This window comes from Rattus norvegicus, chromosome 3 (genome assembly GCF_021556685.1).
Source record: "Rattus norvegicus strain SHRSP/BbbUtx chromosome 3, alternate assembly SHRSP_T2T, whole genome shotgun sequence".
NCBI lineage: Eukaryota > Metazoa > Chordata > Mammalia > Rodentia > Muridae > Rattus > Rattus norvegicus.
Genome location: NC_141536.1, coordinates 58,922,499 through 58,943,609, shown reverse-complemented (window position 1 = coordinate 58,943,609; position 21,111 = coordinate 58,922,499). Strand labels below are relative to the sequence as shown.

At 42.2% G+C, this 21,111-nt stretch overlaps 1 long non-coding RNA gene across 1 annotated transcript in view; it reads left to right on the top strand.

Annotated features, from left to right (window-relative positions):
• Positions 1-11,818: 11,818 nt before the first annotated feature.
• LOC134486290 (uncharacterized) overlaps positions 11,819-21,111 on the top strand; it is a 13,977-nt gene continuing 4,684 nt past the window's right edge. The window contains exons 1-2 of the long non-coding RNA XR_015684951.1: positions 11,819-11,962; positions 20,737-20,830. This is a non-coding gene — a long non-coding RNA (uncharacterized LOC134486290). The remainder of the gene's footprint in view (positions 11,963-20,736; positions 20,831-21,111) is intronic.

Genomic DNA, 21,111 nt, shown 5'->3' with positions numbered 1-21,111 from the left:
GACTTCCGGCGTCGCTGACAGCGCACGCCGGCACTTCCGGCTGCTCCGCCCCGCGCGCTCGGGACCTGTGAGAGCCCTTGGAGATCAGACTCTCCGCATAGTGTCTCAGGATACATGTTTATGTACCTGTAACGGCGCTTTTGGATTTTATTGCAACCTTTCAGCAATTCACCAAACAGAAACAAGTTTAAAGAGATTAAAGTGCCCGGTTTGGGACTACTGAAGCGCCAAACCCAGGAATTGGCTCAATTCCACTAACTTCAGGATTTGGGGTCCATAGACAGATATTAGTGTTGGTTATGTGTTCAAATGCGCTAGCCAGAAGGAGGTTCGTGAGCGGAGACATAGTTTAATCTTTCAACTCCAAGCATCCAAAATGAAGCTTGGAGAACAAAACACTTCAATTACTTGTTTCTGAGTGTAGAGGGAACAGTAAAGCAAGGGCGCGAGTCTTTCCTCTTGGCCTAATCATTTTTTAAATTATAGGTTGCAATTGACGAATAACCATAAACATTACAGAATTAGCACAAAAATTACACTTGATTTTCAGAGATCATTTGGTGAGCCAAAGCGCCCTTTCGCTGATGAGAATGTGGCTCAGAAGGGTGTGTGTGTGTGTGTCAGTGTGTAGACCCAAGACAACTTTTGATATTTAGTTCTCTCCGACCATGTGGGTTCCAGGGATCCAACTCAAGTCATCAGGCTTGGTGGCCTAGCCCATGCCTACACTTGCATCAGCTTGTACTGGCCAGGTCAGTTCCTCTTCAGTTGTTCCTTTATGTTCACAGACCTCTGACCCTCCATTACAGTTTATTGTCCATATTTCTGTTCATTTGCTTAAGTAGCAGCATATTGTTTTCTTAGAGATGCCAAATAGATTACCACACACTGGGTGGTTAAAACAACAAATGTGTTTCCTCTCTAGTTCTGAAAGCTAGAAGTCTGAGGTGAAAAGTGTTGGCAAGACTATGTTTTCTCTCAAGGACATAGAAATAAATGTCCTTCCTCACTCTGCACAGCTTCTAGGATGTGCATCCCTGGCATTCCGTGACTTTAGACAAGTCACCTCAACCTTTGTTTCCATCATCACGCAACATTCTCCCTGTGTGTCTCTGCCAAAATTCTATCTTCCAGTGAAGGCATCAGTCCTTGGATAAGGCCTACTCTCTCACTACATATATATTTTTTTCTTAGTTTTATTTGCAAAGTGCCAATTTGCAGATAAGATCACATTCATAGATACCAGAGGCTAGTATATAGAAGTCTTCTCAGAGGACATAAAATGGTAGAAGGTTTTGAAGAGTAAGCCATAGAAGTATCGGTAGCCCCCACAGCAAATAAGAAGCTTGTTAAACCAAACTTAAACTTCCTGATTTAAATAGACACAACGTACTTCTAAAAGCATCTTTTCTCTGGTTGAAGTTCAGGCTGATGTGAGGCTTATAGAGACACAAGGAGGATAGTAGGCTGCCCTGGTTTGTGCTGAAGAAGAAACACCAACAGTGTATGTGGTGTCCAATTTCCTCCTCATCCTGAGGTTGATACTGACCCAGAGATATGAGCTGTTCTAGGTATCTTCCTGCCAATCAACTTTCCATTCTTGTCCTCTACACAAGGGGCTTTATGTATGGCTTTGAAAAACTGAAAGTCTATTATCACACCAAGTTGTGCTAGCCTCTTCTATCTGTTGCCTTTCTGAAGCTCCAGATGCTATGTTCTGACTATTTCAGACAGATTTAGTGTGCTGTCCCAGGACTTGACTGTGAAAACAATAAGCAAGTATAAGGGGTAGAGGTGAACCCCAAAATGGAGAAGGCTAGAGCCAGAGACTGGAAACACATGCAGAGAACACAAGCGAGACAAATGGGATGTTTCTGCCTAATTTCAGTCAAGCCATGCTACGCAAGGAACATGGATAAAATGGGATTGAGATGGCTCTGAAGCACTGGTTAAGACACTCCTGCCTTTGCTACTACAGCAAGTGTCTTCACCTGTCATCGACGCTAGAAGGAAAGACCTTGGATTGGTTAATTTCCCACCACTCACACACACTCCCTTGCCCAACCCCCCTTTCTTTCTCTCTGAAGCAGCATCTTTCTACACAGCCCTGGCTGGTTGTCCAAGAACTATGTAGACAAGCTGGCCTCGAATTTACAGATGTTCCTGCCTCTGCGTCTGGAGCGCTGGGATAAAGGTGTGCTCCACCACACCTAGCTGGACTGGGTCATTTATAAGCAGCAGATTTATTGCTCATTTTGAAAATCTCTTAAATCCAAAGTCAAGGCTGCAGTAGATCCTGTGTCTGGTTTGGAAGGGAGGACTAGTAAACGAAAGGCACTAGATCCCACGAGTCTAATCGTTTTTTTAATTTATAGCTTACAATTGAAAAAATATAAATATTACAGTATTAGAAGTGTAAAGTTACACTTGTTTAAAAAAAACACCATTTTTCCAAGTGTTGTAATAAGGGTTTTTATTCCATGTGTGAGGAAGGAACCCTCCCAAAGGCCTCTCTCTCTTAAATACTATCATACTGCTGATTGGGTTTCGACATTTGAGTGTGATGGGGTACCAGCATTCAGACCACAGCAGCCAGCCTTTTAAAAAACATTAAAAATGAGGGCTGCTGGGGTACTGTCTGTGCTTGGCCTTCTTTCTTTCTTCTTGTAGCAGAGGATGCTGAGCCCTCCACAGCATATGGATTTACTTTTCCTCTTTGACTGACAGCTCCTTCGCTTCCCACACAAACGAATTTAGGCTGAGGAGAATGTGTAATGTGGGAGGTCTTTATTACTAAAAATTAAATCCAATAAGATGCAGATGTCCTGACGGTGCCCACAAACAAGCCTGCTTTGTAAGAAAGAGCCAACTGGAGAAAATACATTGATGCATCTGTATTAGAACAACTGGCAGATTTAAAACTGAAGATCTGTTTAAGATCACCACAATTAAGGGAAATACAAGAAAACAAGCCACTGGAATTTTTAAGAGTGAGGTTATAAAACAAAAGTGCTGCAGAATCCATATGTTACTAAGAAGATATTCTCACAATTACTGAAAATAAATTATTAATGCAGGACATTAACAGTCTTATTGTTTGCCCTAATAAAATCACTTACTTGCCAAATGATTCTGTCATAGAAAAGTTGCGAGTCTCTAACCTAGACTTTGTGCTACTGAGTTACATAGCAAGAAAACACTTGATTGTTGAATTATGTAAGCATTAAAATATTAGGACTTTTATTTACATTTCATTTTTCTGACAAAATATTAATACTTTAATGTAAGTGTTTTCGAAGGATGTCTGCAAGAGAAAACTCTTATCAATAATTCCTTCAAAAGGGTCTGCTTTGGTAGTAAAATAGTAAGTTCCAGACTTCTCAAGTTAGTCCCCTCCTCTACCATCAACAGATTTAATTATGGCCAATTCATTTAGCCCAAATAGGATGTTATACAATTAAGAAACAAAAAGCTATAGATAACTCCAAACTACTCCAAACAGTTTTTCTCTTTCTTCCCTTTTCTTCTTTTCTATAATTTTTTTTTAAGTTGGGGTGAGTCAGATCTTGATATGTATCCTGGACTGTCCTCTTCAGGTGCTAGGTGGCTTGTGCCATCATGCCTAGCTCCACAAAGATGGTTAAAGGATCTAGAAATATAATGGTGGCTCATCCGTATATCTCTTCATGACTTTTCTCTCCCTTTTGGATACCTAAGGAACGTAACTGACCAGGGCTATCAAGTTTATTCCTTTTCCTTCGACTTTCTGATCGTCATGTCTTCTAGTTAAGGCATACAATGTTATATGAACTAAAAGATTACTGACTACACTTGAGAAATAGCTACACGATTGATTGTTATGGGCAAAGAGTTTTCAAATATTAGCAGGTTTTTTTCTGTTTTTTGTTTGTTTGTTTGTTTGTTTTTGTTTTTGTTTTTTTTTTTTTTTCGGAGCTGGGGACCGAACCCAGGGCCTTGCTCTTGCTAGGCAAGCGCTCTACCACTGAGCTAAATCCCCAACCCCCGCAGGTTTTTTTTAATAAAGTAAAATGCTAAGTTTCCAAAACATTCTTCTAAATATCTTCTCACTCACTTTCCTAAGTTGTTATTGGGAGCTAAGTCTTTCTGTTTTACTGACTACCATTTGATGTCTTAGTGATGTCTTATCTAAAGTCACAGGAACTATGTTAATTAGGACTTTTGTGATTGCAACTTATAAAAACAATCAAACCTAAACTTAAGCAAGTTTAAGTCCATTGGTCTATTGTGATACAAAGGATAAAGCAACAATTCACAGACTTAATGAAGGCCTGTTGGAACCATCCTCATCTCTGTTCAATTTTCTTCTTTTTATCTAAAAGTGAACCTTCTCCAGGTAACAAGAAATGGCTGCTAGCAACACCAACTTGACATGCTTTCAACTTGTAAGTTGCCCTAGAAGAAATGCAGTCGTCCTCAGCTGCATGTTCTCACTCCCACTTCTAGCACTTTGTCCAAGTGATTGGATTGGATGGCTGAGCAGGCTGTGGGGCTGGGGCAGAGAGCCCTGTTACCAGGGAAGGAATGAGGGGTGCTACACTGTGGCTATCACTTGTTTTGGAACTTAGATGAGTCATATTTTTCATTTCTGTAAAGGGAGTCTTAAATGTAGTGATTCCTTAATTGCTCTCTCTAGCACAGGGGAGGGAAAGAGGGATTCAGGTGATTGTGTTAACTAAAAGGAACAGAGCTAGGGATGTCTGCAATAGAATAACATGTGTCATCCTTAGATGTGTGTCTGACCCTTACAGACCTAGCTAGCAAAGATATACCCTCCCTAAATCTATAATTAGCATGTATAAAGTCCATATAACAGCATAGAAAACAGCATGAATGGTATATAACAGCGAGAAGACAGTGTGAATGGTGTAATGTTAAACAAAAAAGCAGCAGAAAAATATATTTTATTGTGAATTTAATTATGTAAAGACATAGTTATAAAAAGTGCAATGATTTTTCTCAAAAATCTTGTTATGGAAGGGATTGGGATTTGAGTTTTTTAACTCTTTGCTCTCTTCTAAATTTTCTGTAATATTTGTTGTGCCACTTAGAAAAAAACTGTTTTAATCAGACACAGCAGCACACATCTGAAATCTTAGCACTCAAGAGGCTGGGCAGGAAAATTGTGGGTTCAAACCCACATGGAGCTTCATAGAAAGATCCAGTCTCAAACACAAGCACAAAACCCTCTTCCATCACGGGCTAGAACGCCTTTGAAGATGACTAATATGAGAAGTACTTAGAACATTCCGATTCCAAGTCCTGCCTGACACAGATCTCATTAACTGAGTTGTTGAGACAGCACCTTAAAGTAGTTCCACAGCAGAGATGCCCTGTTACATAAAGAGCAAGAGAAGGGCTGGAGAGATGGCTCAGAGGTTAGGAGCACTGACTGCTCTTCCAGAGGTCCTGAGTTCAATTCCCAGCAACCACATGGTGGCTCACAACCATCTGTCATGGAATCTGATGCTTTCTTCTGTGTGTCTGAAGATAGTGACAGTGTACTCAGATACAGAAAATAGATAGATCTTTGAAAGAGCAAGAGAAGGGGTTGGGGATTTAGCTCAGTGGTAGAGCGCTTGCCTAGGAAGCGCAAGGCCCTGGGTTCGGTCCCCAGCTCCGAAAAAAAAGAACTAAAAAAAAAAAAAGAAAGAAAGAAAGAAAGAGCAAGAGAAGAACACAAAGGAGGAACAGCATCCAAATCCTTCTGTAGACTCCCTACCAATATATGGGCAAGAGTAATGGGTTGATCTAGAAGTACACAGGCTTGTAAACCAGTGTAGACACTCTTGCTTTTGGCTGTGATCTGGTGTGAATTGTAACTCTTAACCAAGTTGTCACGATTTACCTGTTGGCTCCTTAACAAGGCTGAAGGAATAGTAATGATGACTAAGGTACTCACTCAAAAACAATGGTTTCCACAACGTATGTGACACAGTTGGTGAGGAGGTGGTCCTCTAACACTAAAATCTGAAAGCACAGAGCACTTGGAGTCCCTCTGGAGAAAAGTCCTGTGATGGAGAAATAGGCCACCTCTGATGTAAAGCTGACAGCTAGAAGGAAATGCAAGATAACATGGATACCATGTTTCCTTTGCCTTCCAGTCAGATCTGTGTTAGGGCATAAAGATTCCTTTACTCTCTCATTCCCACTTTGGTGCTTGGCCCTCAGATAGATTCTAGAGCTACTAAGGGAAACAAAATTTAGTGTTTGCTCTGTATGTGCTTGCAATCCAATTGAGAAGTCGGAGACACAAATAGGTCATTTCCATGCAGTGGAATGAGTGTTAAAGAAAATGTGAGCCCATGCAAGTTACAGGCAATGTGGCCTAAGAAATGGTTAAAGCTGTCACAGTGTTGCAAAAGCTACCACAGCTCCTGCAAGTGAAATGCCTTTGCTAAATACAGATGCCCTACTGAAATTTGGTATCTTAAGAACTAAGTGCTTGGCCTTGTAGGGAAAGCCTTTCAGTAACCGGAAAGGGTATCAAAACCATAGCCTTTGTGGAGAGAGTGAACGACTTATTTCGACACACTTCTTGAACCTCACAATCCCTCAAAGGCACAGCGCGCTTCTATTCATCATAACACTTTAGGGTTTTTTCCTTCCTCCATAAAATGAAAACATCATACCCTCTAACTCTTCAAAATCAATGAAATCACTTTAAGATGATGATCAGGTGAAATATTTGGTGTCTTGCCAACTTTTTAAAAAAATGTTTTTTCAGAAATAAAATACAGAAACTCAAAAGAAATAGAAAAGAGCCAATCTCAGCTAGAAGCACCCACCTGCCAATCACAGCAATTGTTCCCACCTTCCCCCTCTGGGATCTTTTTAAATGACTGAATATTTCTCCTTTGAAAGAGAAAGTACACTCACACGAATCCACACAAACTCTATCCAGATCCTCTTAGTTTTGTGTATATTTTATGGCAAGAAAGACCCTAATTTTAAGTTAAATACTCCGCCTCTGATGTTGTTTGTCTGTTGCCTCTGGTGTTTTTAAAGTTGCATTTATAATATAAGTAGTATTGTACAAGACAGCAGTCAGGCTACCAGAGGTCTACTACTTCAGTCAGGCAACAGAAGCAGGGCTCTCACAGCTCATTGGTACGTCATTCCAAGGCTGAAGAATTTTAAAACTGGGAGTCGCATTTGGTGGCTTTGAATATGCAGGAGATTGAGGCCGTAAGAGAGTGATTTTAAAAACAGCCTAGGATACATACCAAAACTCTTGCCTCAAACAAAAAAGCATGATCACACACAGGCACACATGCACAAACACATATACATCACAAGGAAACCCATCTAATTGTTTATTAACCAAAGATTTAATAGAAATGCATAAAATATATGAAAAAACCTCAAAGGGGACCTTTTGCTAGCTTAGGGAGAGATAAAAACCATTCATTTCTCCTGAGTAGTTTCCTCATTTAGCTTTCTCCAGAAGGTTTGTAACTACAGTCCCATGAGGCAGAGAAAAGAGCACCCATGTCTATGTCTGTATAAAAGTTGCCAGCCCAGAACAATGGCCAAGCCTGTAACCCCAGAACTCAGGAGACGGAGTCAGAGAACACTGAGTTCAAGGCCAGTTTAGAGTGCATAGTGAGACTTTCTTAAAAAATAAAAAATAAAGCAAATCAAAAAGATTTTTCATGTACAAAACATAAACACGAAAACAATTGTGGTCTTGAAACCAGAGTGAATAAAGAGAATATCTGAAAAAACAAATTCTAATAAAATTAGTTTGATCTTTATAGCAAAATCAAGACCATATAATTAGATTGCATATACCTCTTTAGATAAGCTTACATATAAGACACACATATATATTTCATAATATCCGTTATCATATTAATGAGCATTGCAACAACAAGGCTTTTAGAAAAAGTAGGCTTTTTGTCAACCTGAAATCAGCAAACTGATGAGCGTGGTGCCGCGCGCCTTTGACCTCAGCATTTGGGAAGCAGAGGCAGGCAGACCTCTGTGAGTTCAAGGCCAGGACATCCTGGTCTACACAGTGAGCTCCAAGATAGCCAGGGTTTCAGAAAGAAATCCTATCTCAAAAAAAAAAAAAAATGAAAACAAAACAAAAAACCGGTAGCATGCCAGCCCTGCCAGGTTTGTTGTAGTAAGAAAATACATACTTTAAGTATGAACCAGATTAAAATACACCAAAATGAAACAAAAACTTGAATATCAGTTTTCCTGATAATTTATTAACCTTAATTCTTGAGTATTTACATACTTACTACTGATGTCTAAGATTCTCTCATAGTTTATCTAATTAGGTTTCCGAGGGTAGTTACAGGGTTGGTTTTATTTATATATCTAGTGTGTGTGTGTGTGTGTGTGTGTGTGAGTGTGTGTGTCTGTGTATGTGTAAGTGTGTGTGTGTGTTTTGCCTGTATGTTTTCTGTGCATCATCTGCATGCCTGGTGCCCTCAGAAGAAGGCATCAGATTCCCTATGGCTGGTGTTACAGATGGTTATGAGCCACCATGTGGGTGCTGGGACTGAAGCCCAGGTCCTCTAGAAGAGCAGTCAGTGCTCTTAACAGTGGCGCCATCTCTTCAGCTCCTTATTTTTAACTTTTTGAATTATATGTTTGTATATCTGTATCTCTCTGTCTGTGTGTGTGGGGGGGGGGGTGGTGGTGTGAGTGTGTGTGTGTGTGTGTGTGTGGGTGGGTGGTGTGAGTGTGTGTGTGTGTGTGGGGTGGTGTGAGTGTGAGTGTGTGTGTGTGTGTGTGTGGGTGGGTGGGTGGTGTGAGTGTGTGTGTGTGTGTGTGTGGGTGGGTGGGTGGTGTGAATGTGTGTGTGTGTGTGTTTACATGTGTGTTTACATGTGTGTAGCTGCCCTCAGAGTCCAGAGGAGGGTGTCAGATCCCTTGGAGCTGTAGTAACAGCTGATTGTGAGCCACCTTACTTGAATACTTGGAAGTGAACGTGGATCCTTCTCAAGTGCGGTCCACACTCTTAACTGCTGACACATCTCTCCAGCCTCTATGCGAAGGTATGTGTTGGCTTGTCTTACAGTTTATAGTCCTGATACGATTTTCCACCCTAGTGTTTTCTTTCTTTACCCACTTCGGTGTTACATATTGCTCATACACTATATATCTACATCTCACTCTTCAGATTCTACCTGTGGTTTCTCTCACATCCTGGCTGAAGTTACTTTTATTTATCAGGGAGTTGGATGTGTGTCTCATTACCATAATTCTAAAAACCAGTTACAGAAAGATTTTTTGATAATGACATGTATATTTGAAAATATCATAATGAGGCCCTTCATTCAATATGTTAACTCTTAAGATTCATTAAAAAAAAAAACCAAAAAGATTGATACAGAAGTATCATTGCCTTCTTGTTCTTGCTATGCTCCCTGCCCCCACTTCCTGTCTCCTCCCTGCAGTAACCAGTCTCCTTTTCTGCTTTATCTTCTTCGCATATCTTTAACACCAATGGGTAGATACAAAGTTTGTTTTCTTAAAAATCCCTTTCCTCTTTACATGGAGTCCTTTATCTTCTTCAGTGTCTTTCTTCCCTTGTAATTTTTGTTTTGCAGTGTTGTCTTGACTATTCTTGTGTGTTTATTCTTCCACACGACCTTTGCATCAACGTCTATAGCTGTTTTTAAAAGCCTCTTGGAATTTTTATTGGAACTGCATAACTCTATAAAAGGATTTAAGGAGAATTGGCGTCTTTATAATGTTGACTCTTGTGGGGCAAGAACAGAGGACAACTCTTCACTTGCCGGCCCCTGCCTCGCAGGATACTTGAAGATGCTCGCATCTAGGCTGTGTGTTTGTTGCTATGTTTACATCTGAGTATTTAATCTTCTTTATTGCCACTAAAATGGGTTTTTCCTCTAACTTTGTGGGCCAAAAGTGATTGTTGTTCATCTATACAAAGGCTATTCACGTTTGGCAATTTATTTCACATTTAAAATATTAATGACTTTGGTGACCAAATAGTACTGACTCTTGGTCATAAAAACAGACATTAGAAATAATATCACATCTGCCGCCACAGTCTTGTACCTTCGACACGTTTCACAGGCGTGTACATAAACAACGTGTATTTAAACAACTCATTCCCCGGTACCCAATCAATGAAAATGTGAGTGAAGCTTTTACTTAATATTTATAACTGCATTTTGTGCCCAAACCCAACATCCTAGCAACAAGTCCTCGAGGGAAGGAAAGGGGTGGCTTTCGTAGGAAGAGAAGCACAGATGTGTTAAATTGGAGGAGCCAGCAGGACATACAAGAGAAACTGATCTGGAACCCTAAGAAAAGTTAGGAGTCCTAGTTTCCTTTCCAGTTGCTATGACAAGAAACTTAAGGGAAGAAAAGGTTCAGTTCAGCTCACAGTTCCAATTCCAGTCTGTCATCTTGGGGAAACTGAGGCAGGACTAGCCACATAACGAGCTGCATTCGTAAGCAGAAGCAGAGAGAAAACGAATGCACGCAGGCTTGTGCTTAGCTCACTTCCTCCTTCCTCACAATGTCCAGTTCCCCAGCAAAAAGGATGGTGCCACCCACCTTTATCCTGGGTCTTCCTACCTCCATTAACACAACCAAGGCAACCCTCAACACGCCTACCCAACCTCGACAATTCACCCAGACTCTCTCCAGGGGATCCTAGTTTGTGTAACACGGGCAGTTAAAAATAACCACCACACAGGAATGGTTTCTCCATTCCTGTGTCTAAGTGAGAGTTGAAGTCAGAAAGAAGATGTGATCCCTGAGGATGAAAGAATAGAAAAGCAAACAAATACACAGAGAACACCCAGGCAGGAACAGAGTGGAAAGAGGCAGAGAAGCAGTAAAGCAAAAGCCAGGAAGAAAGGAAAGCTTAGAGAATGAAAACAGGCCTTTCCAGGAAGACTTCAGTAACAGCAAAGCAAATGAGTGTAGTCAATGTAGTCATGGTTGACTCAAGAATTTTTATTACTTTTTTTTTTAACAGTCCAATGGTCTCCTAGTCTGTCCTCCCACAGTTGCTCATCCCATTCCTCCTCCCCCCTGTCTCCAAGAGGATGCCCCCCACCAGGCCCCGCTCCAACCACCAGGATCCCAGACTTCAGTCCAATAGTTGAGTATAAGTATCTGCATCTGTCTCAGTCAGCTGCTTGTTTGGTCTCTCAGAGGACAGCCATGCTAGGCTCCTGTCTGTAAGCACCACAGCATCAGTAATAGTGTCAGGTCTTGGAGCTTCCCCTTGAGATGGATCCCAAGTTGGGCCAGTAACTGGACCTTCACTAACCTCACATTCGATAGAGGGCCAATATCCAAAATATATAAATAACTCAAGAAGCTAACCTCTGAAAGAACCAAACATCCCAATCAAATAATGAGGTATAGAGTTAAACAGAGTCTTCACAACAGAGGAATCTCAACTGGCCGAGAAGCACTTAAAGAAACATTCAAAGTCCCTAGTCATCAGGGAAATGTAAATCAAAACAACCCTGAAATTCCACCTTATACCAATCAGAATGGCTAAGATTAAAAACTCAGGTGACAGCACATGTTGTCATGGATCTCCATTGTTGGCGGGATTGCAAACTGGTACAACCACTATGGAAATCAATCTGGAGGTTCCTCAGAAAATTGGAACTAGATCTACCTGAAGACCCAACTATACCACTCTTGGCCATATACCCAAAAGATGCCCCACCATGCCACAGGAGCACAGGCTCTACTATGTTCATAGCGGCCTTATCTGTGATAGCCAGAAGCTGGAAACAACCCAGATGTCCCGCAGTAGAAGAAAGAATACAGAAAATATGGTTCGTTTACTCTCTGGAATTCTTGTCAGCTATTAAGAACGAGGACATCCTGAGTTTTGCGGACAAATGGATGGAACTAGAAAATATCATCCTGAGTGAGGTGACTCAGACCCAAAAGAACATGCACTGTATGTAATCAGTAATAAGTGGATATAAGCCAAAAAAGTACAGAATAGCTAGAATAAAACCCACAGATCTCAGGGAAGTTAACAGCTGAAGGGCCTGAGTGAGGATGCCTCCATCATACTTGGGAAGGAGGAGAAAGCAATGGGGGGAAGGGAAGTGAGAGGGAGGGAGGGTGGGAAGAGGATGGAAAAAGAGGAACATGATCAGGTTTGGGGGTGGGGTAGGAGACAAGAGAGAAGCCCTGGGGGCCAGCAAAATGAATGGAAATATGCAACCTTGGGGGTTGGGAGATATGGGAGGAGGCTACAGAAAATACCAGAGACCTGAGAGGTGAGAGACTCTCTCAAGACTCAAAGGGAGGGGGAACCTTAGATGAAATGCCAAACAGTGGGGAGAGGGAACTCATAGAGCCCACCTCCAGTAGAAAGACAGAACATCAAGTGGAGGGATGGGATTGCCATCCCACAGTCAAAAACTCTGACCCAGAATTGTTCCTGTCTAAAAGAACTGCAGGGACAAAAATGGAGAAGAGACTGAGGACTCGAGTATTTTTCTTTGAGTAACTTTGTGCACTCTAGTTCTTTGGAGATGATATTTCGTATTCAAATAACGTGGGTTGGGGAAGTGGTTCAGTGGGTAAGCACTTGCTTACCAGACAAGTCTGGCCATCTGGATTCCCAGAACCCATCAAAGCTGGACCCAGTAGTGAAACGGGCAATGGCCTGACAGGTACCTAGGGTGAGGCAGAAACAACGATGGAGCTTTTCTTCATAAATACATTAGAAGAAATGATAGCTACAGTGGAAGCCAGATAGCAAAGAACTGAAGGGACTTACCACAGATGTGCTCGCTGAGATTCCACATTCACTTAATAAAAGTGGTGGCCATATAGCAGGAAGGGTTTTGCATGCTATGTTGTAGTAAACTTAAAGGGTGGCGATTATTTTATTATCCAAAACTGATGTGAGGTTCTTTTTTTTTTAAAGCTGAAGGACACTGCAGTCTAGAGATAAGTGGGTACATAAATACAGGTAATTGTATCAGTGCGTGCTCTGTGGAAATCCCACCAATTCTAGGCTGTAAGTTTGTTTAAGTTCTGGGAAATTTTGAGCAAACCCAGAGCAGAGTGGACGGTCCATTCTCATGGGTATTAGGGTGCAGAATTGGTCTTGTTATTCTATATCTGGTATCTGGGGTAACCATAGCTCAAAATCTAAACTGTCTTCATTGTTGCCTATCCTCTTCTTACATGCCTAGTCTGCATTGCAGGCATGTGTGTGTGTGTGTACATGTATATACATATACATATGTATATATATCACATACCTATGAATATATGTATGTGCATACATATATGTGTATCTATATATCATACACATGTATATACATTTATATGTATAGATATACATATATGTGTGAATATATATGAATATATACATCTATATGTGAATATATATATATACATTCCTATAGAGAAGTTTTCTTTAATAGATCTTGACAATCAATTTACTCAGTGTCAGGTCCTGTTTCTCACTCCCTGTCCTACTTCCTCCAGGTTCACCAAAAGACCTTGTCTCAAAAAAGTAAGGTGGAAAGCGACAGAGCAGGACACTCTATATTCTCCTCCGGTGGCCATTTCCATCCTTGGGAAAATCTTAATCTTACAAACATTTACTGAGTACTGGGTACTGTGGCAGACTTTATGAAGTACAGTGACCAAGATAGACATAACCCTACTCAGGGCAACCTTTTATCTCCAGCTGCCTCCTGTTTACAACCCACCCATCTGCCCCACCCACCCACCCTGGTCTTCACTGTGCTTCTCTCTTGGGGTACATATTATCTGACCGAGTGACTGGGGTATTCACCCAGAGCAGGATTTGCAAGAGAATGGATAGTTTAATTTAGGATTTTGTTTATTGTTGTTCTGGTTGTTTTAGTGTGTGCATTGTGCATAGAAGTGTGTGTGTGTGTGTGTGTGAGTGTGTGTATGTGTGAGTGTGTGTATGTGTGTGTGAGTGTGTGTATGTGTGTGTATGTGTGAGTGTGTGTATGTGTGTGTTTGTATGTGAGTGTGTGTATGTGTGTGTATTGTGTGTGTGAGTGTGTGTGTTTGTGTGTGAGTGTGTGTATGTGTGTTTATTGTGTGTGTGAGTGTGTGTATGTGTGTGTTTGTGTGTGTATTGTGTGTGTGAGTGTGTATGTATGTGTGAGTGTGTGTGTGAGTGTATTGTGTGTGTGTGTGTGTGTGAGTGCGTGTGTGTGTAGAAGTAGCAATGAAAGTGTTTTCCGTGATTTCTAGGTTTGCTTGCAGAGGATGGAACAAAGACGGTGTGTGGGCTACTGGCACTTAAGGTGTAGTATGCTCGAGGACACTAGGTAAAGATGTGTTTGTGTCAGAGTGAAGAGAAGCAAGAACACTGTCCTAGAGCTTGTGGGGATAAAGGACCTGGGCCAGACCTAGAAGTCTTCACTGTACCCAGGCCATCTGTCTCATCGTGGGTGTGGAGAAGATCATATTTCAAAGAAAGAGTCACTGGAAGCTCCCTTTAAAGCACTGAACTGGCTATAGGATCCTATTTGCTTTTGACCTAAGGCATTTAAAACATTTTCATTACTTTGTCCTGGAGTCCATACATGCCACGCGCACATGGTCAGAGGGCAATCTGTAGGAGTTGCTTCTTTCCTTCCATCATGTGGGTCCCAGGGATCAAACTCAAGCCATCCAGTTGTACATCAAGCACCTTTTCCTGAGAAGTCATCTTGTTGCCTGCCCCGGCTCCCTGCAGCTATTCGCAAGAGCAACTACTTTGTTCCCTTAGAGCAAGAAACTTTATGCCCGTAGAGTTGTGTACTGCATTGACTAAGTAAGTATCTGCCCATTGTTCTACTGCGTCAGTGTTACATTCCGGGACACATCAGTAATTTCCCTAGGGTTAATAAAAGTAATTGTAAACGGTCGGACAGCCTGATATACCAAGGCTAGCTAAATATAGCAATAGCCAGCACATTTGCTAAAATAACAGCTAAGCTGCTCTACACAATTTGGGATTAAAGGCTCATAAAATAATAATACAGTTCTTTCCAACCAAACTGCTCTACTCATTATTCAACGACAGGCGTTGACTAGTCCAGCGCCTGTATTTCTGGTGGCTGCATTTCTTCTGTCAAGCTCTTATCCCCTCTTATATCTTGTTCACCCTTTGCAAGTGCCGTCTATGAAGTATTCTCAAATACCTGGGCCCTTCTGGGTGTGCATCAACTTACTTCATTGATTTTAATCTACTGAACACATCTTATCAGATTGGAGAGAAGTCTTAAACCTTTTAGTACCTCTCTTGCCTAGCAGAATATAGTAAAGTAATGGGTACCAAACAACTTGTTGTTGATGGTGGCTAAAGGATGGGGACTGACTAACTCACATGGTCACAGACGGTTAGACGTGAAGACACCCTAACACCTCAAAAACATTGTAGGTTTGTTCTCAAATTAAAGAGCGGTGAGTGAGTGTGTGTGTGTGTGTGTGTGTGTGTGTGTGTGTGTGTGTGTGTGTGATCAAGGAAGAAATGGATAAATTGGAAACCATCATAGTAAGGTAAGCCAGTCAGCCAGACATACATGTTTGCTATTATTTGCACAACCTAGTCTAATTTTTAAAAGATATGAAAACATAAAGGGAGTAAGAGGCAGGACTAAAAGGAAGGAGAGAGAGGGCAGAGGACGATGGCCCTGAGTACAGTTGAAGTACATCGCATACATATAGGACATGCCATAATGAAGCTCATGTTTTAGACGATTGATAGACGCACTGCTGGTAAAACAAAAATTGAACTATTTGCACTGTTCTGTCCTTCCTGCCAACTCTCACAAGGACAAGGTTGCTCCCCATTACCAACTGCCCCCAAAATACTTTTCGATGGAGATGTGACTTATTGGTTGTAAAATTATCTTGCTTTGTTCTGTTCCAAATACTCTGCATAGAGTTCAATCAATTATTTTAAAACAAGGTTCTTTTTGGATTTTTTTTTGAGACAGGGTTTCTCTGTGTAGTCTGGCTGTCCCAAAACTCACTCCATAGGCAGACTGGCCTCCAACTCACAGAGAGGTAACACCTCTGGAATCAAAGGTGTGCACCCCCACTGCGGGCGAGGTGCTCATTTTAGATGCACATATGTTCTCACAGGTGGCAGATCAATTTTCCAAGTGATGTCTAATGGAGAAATTAGTTTTCTCGCTTTCTCCCTTCCCCCATATTTTAAGCTAAGAATAAAAAAGAAATACGAATTTTACTTTCCAGACAATTTATTCAGCCTTGCTCTTGTTATATCTTCGGGGACTACATTTACATCTTGAAAAAGTACTGTGATGTACAAATGTGCACACCCTGCCCAGCCAACACATCATAGATACTATATAATAACATCTGGGAATATTAAACTCTGCCTTTGCTGGCAGCCCGATTGGCATCTTCAGCTCACAGTGCAGATGTTTTATGCTGATGTGTTTTGAAAATATTTGAAGTATTCTCAAGACAATATTCTGAGGTTTCTGCAGTGGTCCACTTAAGTCTTTTGAAGTTCTCTGTACAATAGAATGCATACACAGATTTTCCAAAACATGCTTCAGTGGGAACAGAAGAGAAGTTCAAGTTGGCCGCATACACGGCTTCCCCAAGTCGTCTGCACCTAATTCCTTCTCGGCACTTGTGTTTTGGCAGTCAGCGAGCTTTCTGAGACCAATCTGATAAAAGAGTTCCCACTCCCCGTCTACTTTGTAAAATCTAAATAATTTTAATGGCTTATATTTATGAAACACTCGTATTTTTAAAGTATAGATATAAAATTTTAATTCTGTCTCTGAGTACATGATAGTTAGTTCAGCTTCGCATTTTCCAGAGGGTGCCCAGGATAGCACTTACGGCCTACGCATGCAGAAAAGGCTGATGCGGCCAGTGCATGGGCAGAAGCCCTTCCTTTCCTTAATACTTAGGCTCTGCTTTCTCCTCTCTCTCTGTCAGCTCTTAGGGAACTTGTTCCCAACTCCACGTAGGCTGCAACACTGGAACAAAAGTTCCAGAGGAACTGCCTCAGCCATATGTTGCAGGGCACGGCTGGTAGTCCACTCCAGGGCCACGCAGAAGGCCTTAAAACATGAATATTGTTAAAGCAAAGTTTATATCTCCCTGTTGACTTTGGAGACACGTCACCTAGCTGTCACTCTCAGTTCTGTTAGTTCCCAGCTATAGTACCTCACTCTGTCAGTAAAAGTGCCTGCTGGGCAAGGATCCCCAGGCCTGGCAGCTTCTGTCATCCCAACAGTGGGAGGCAGAGACTGGAGGATCCCTGGAGCTCACTGGCCAGTCAGCCTATCCAAATTGAGGAGGTCCAGGTATGGGGAGGAATCCTGTATCCCAAAATAAAGGAGAGTGATTGAAGAAGTTTCCCCAAGTTAACCTCTGCGTGCACGCACGTTCTCTCACGCGCACGCATGCACATACACACGCACGCACGCACGCATGCACTCAGGGTGCAGGGAGGTCTGCGTAAGAGGACGTGTAATGAGCAATTTCCACAGGTCTTTGTAGGGCCAAGCAATTGTCATTCTGTAAACTTATTTCAGTCAGCCCATATTTTTTAAATTATTTTATTTTTGAAGATAATGGTATAATTACATCATTTCCCTTTTCTCCCTCAAAACCCTTCCCTATATATTCCTCCTCATTCTTGTTCTTTCTTGTTTCATTCATTGTTGTTGCATATGTGTATGTATACATGTATATTTCTAAATCTATAAACACACCCTTTTCCATATATATAAAATGACCTGTGTGTGTGTGTGTGTGTGTGTGTGTGTGTGTGTGTGTGTGTGTTTTAAGGAATAACCATCTGATACTGGATAGCCAACTGGTATACTCCTCTCTGGGGAAGACTACTTCTCCCACTCTCAGCATTCCTTAGTTGTCTGTAGTTCTTGTGTAGGTTGAGGTCTCATGACATAGAATGTGTGAAAGGTCTCTTGTCATTCCGTCTAGCATCTTGGTAAATCAAAGTCATCTGCTGAGATGAGAAAAGGCTGAGGAAGAGGTGAAGATCTGAAGAGAGAGATCTATAACTCACTCACTGTAGCTCATCTGTTGTTCCGCTCACACTTGAGCCGTCATATTGGTGAGACTTTATGGCTGTAGCTTCTGATGTTCCTAGACGATACATCCTAACAGCAAACTCCAGGAGCCTCTGACTCTTACAGTCTTTTCATTCCCTCTTCTTCAATGACTCCCGGGCCTTAGGGGTAGGAGTGCTCTGTAGGTGTCTGTGCCCACTGGGACTGTGACCCATAGCGCTGCATTTTGATTGGTTGTTGCAAAGAGAAGTTTCCCTACTGAGGGGTGAGAATGACACTTCTCTGGCTGGAAAGGGGGTGTCTGTCAGCCTGTGTTAACATGTCCACCAGTCTTGGCTGGGGTTTTGTCATCTTGACACAACTAGAGTTATCCAGTGAAAGAAAAGTCAATTGAGAAAATGGCTCCGTCCGATTGCCTGTAGGTAAGCATGTAGGGCATTTCTTGATTGAGGGTTGATGTGGATAGTTCAGCCCACTGAGAAGTGGGCCGCCCTGAGCAGGTGATTCCTGTTGTGTAAAGATGCAGAGTGTGCACCTGGAGGAGCAAGCTGGTAAGCAGTGCTCCCTGTGTGGCCTCTTCTTTGCTTTCTGCCTTGACACACCCCACCCCACTCCACCCCACACCCCACCCCACCCCGCACCTCTGGAGACTTCCCTCAGTGGTGACCTGTAACCTGAGATTTGTAAGATAAAAACCCTTTCCTCCTGAAACTGCTTTTACTCACTGCACTTTGTCATGGCACTAGAAACCCTAAGTAATACACTGCTTAAATCACAGGTCTCCAAAGTCTACACAGAGTTGTTGTTCCTGTGCCTTCTCTCTCCTCAGATCTCCAAATCTCCCTTGGCCTTTTCTCATATCAGCAGATGACTTTGATTTACCAAGAAGCTAGAAGGAATGACAAGAGACCTCTTATACACTGTGTGTCATTTTTTTCTTAGTCTTACAGTATCTGTGTATGTAGTATCCTTTTCATGCTTCTAAAGGACAGTTGCTATGCTCCTAGCAAAGGCCTTTCAACTCAAAGATGTTCTGAGTCTCTCTCCCTCCCTCCCTCCCTCCCTCCCTCCCTCCCTCCCTCCTCACCCCTTTGTCACAAATTCTCACTCTGACATGCCTCACTTCTTCCCCACATCAATCCATCCCAATAGTTATGCTGTCATTATGTCTCTGTCCCTTTCTACCTTCCTAAAATTCTTTAAAACTAGCCATCTCAAATTTTTCTCCCAAGTTGTCTCTTGATCCACCTAAGGCAGATTTTCCACTCTTACCACTTCCACCAAAAAGGCTCTTTGGAGCCTGAGGAGCTGGAGAGATGGCTCAGTAGTTAAGAGCACTGACTGCTCTTTTTTTTTTTTTTTCTCTCCATCTTTATTAACTTGGATATTTCTTATTTACATTTCAAATGTTATTCCCTTTCCCGGTTTCCAGGCCAACATCCCCCTAACCCCTTCCCCTCCCCTTCTATATGGGTGTTCCCCTCCCCATCTCCCCCCATTACCTCCCTCCCCCAACAATCCTGTTCACTGGGGGTCCAGCCTTGGCAGGACCAAGGGCTTCCCCTTCCACTGGTGCTCTTACTAGGATATTCATTGCTACCTATGAGGTCAGAGTCCAGGGTCAGTCCATGTATAGTCTTTGGGTAGTGGCTTAGTCCCTGGAAGCTCTGGTTGGTTGGCATTGTTGTTCATAAGGGGTCTCAAGCCCCTTCAGCTCTTTCAGTCCTTTCTCTGATTTCTTCAACGGGGGTCCCATTCTCAGTTCAGTGGTTTGCTGCTGGCATTCGCCTATGTATTTGCCATATTCTGGGTGTGTCTCTTAGGAGAGATCTATATCCGGTTCCTGTCGGCCTGCACTTCTTTGCTTCATCTATCTTATCTAGTTTGGTGACTGTATATGTATGGGCCACATGTGGGGCAGGCTCTGAATGAGTGTTCCTTCTGCCTCTGTTCTAAACTTTGCCTCCCTATTCTCTTCCAAGGGTATTCTTGTTCCCCCTTTAAAGAAAGAGTGAAGCATACACATTTCGGTCATCCTTCTTGAGTTTCATGTATTCTGTGCATCTAGGGTAATTTGAGCATTTGGGCTAATATCCACTTATCAATGAGTGCATACCATGTGTGTTTTTCTGTGATTTGGTTACCTCACTCAGAGCACTGGCTGCTCTTCCAGAGAACCACAAAACTCAATGTAGAGTGTTGAACACGTGCTCAAATGTTCATTTTTTTCTAAGGAGAAACTTCATAGTTGTCAAAAGATCTTTAAGAATATATAATTGGGAGCTGTAGAATGGCTCAGAGGTTACGAACTTGCCACTTCTGTGGAGGACCTGGGTTAAATTCTCGGCACCCACACAGTGGCTAGCAAGCGTCTCCAACTCCATCCGGTTCCGAGGAACCCAGTGCTCTCTTTGGTTTCCCAAGCCACTAGGCATGCATGTTAGGATGCATACATGCTTGTAGGCCAAACACTCACACATGTAAAAATAAAATGAATAAATATTTTTAAAGAAAATTATCTGAAAAGAATCTGCCACTTTAAAAAGATACTTGAGGGGCTGCTGGAGGGGAGAGAGGGGATGCTCGGTGGTCAAGAGCATTTGCTGTTCTTACTCCATATTCAGTTCTGGTTACTCACAGTTGCCTCTGACTCCAGTTCCAGGAAATCCAACACATTCCCCTGACCTCCATGGGAACTGCATTAACCTGGTTCGCAAACTTCATGCAGACAAAGCACTCATACATATAAAGTAAGTAAATCTTAAAAAGAAATGTTAAGTTACTAGGTGGGGCCTGCAAGGTGGGTCAGTGAGTGAAGATATGAGTTCAGTTCTTAAAACCCATGAAAGGTGGATGGAGAGGAGTGACTACAGGAAGTTGTTTTCTGACCTCCACATGCTCACCTTGTCTGTGTGTGAACACATGCATCATCATCATCACCACCATCACCACCATCACCATCACCACCACCACCATCATCATCATCACCATCACCACCATCATCATCATCACCATCACCACCATCATCATC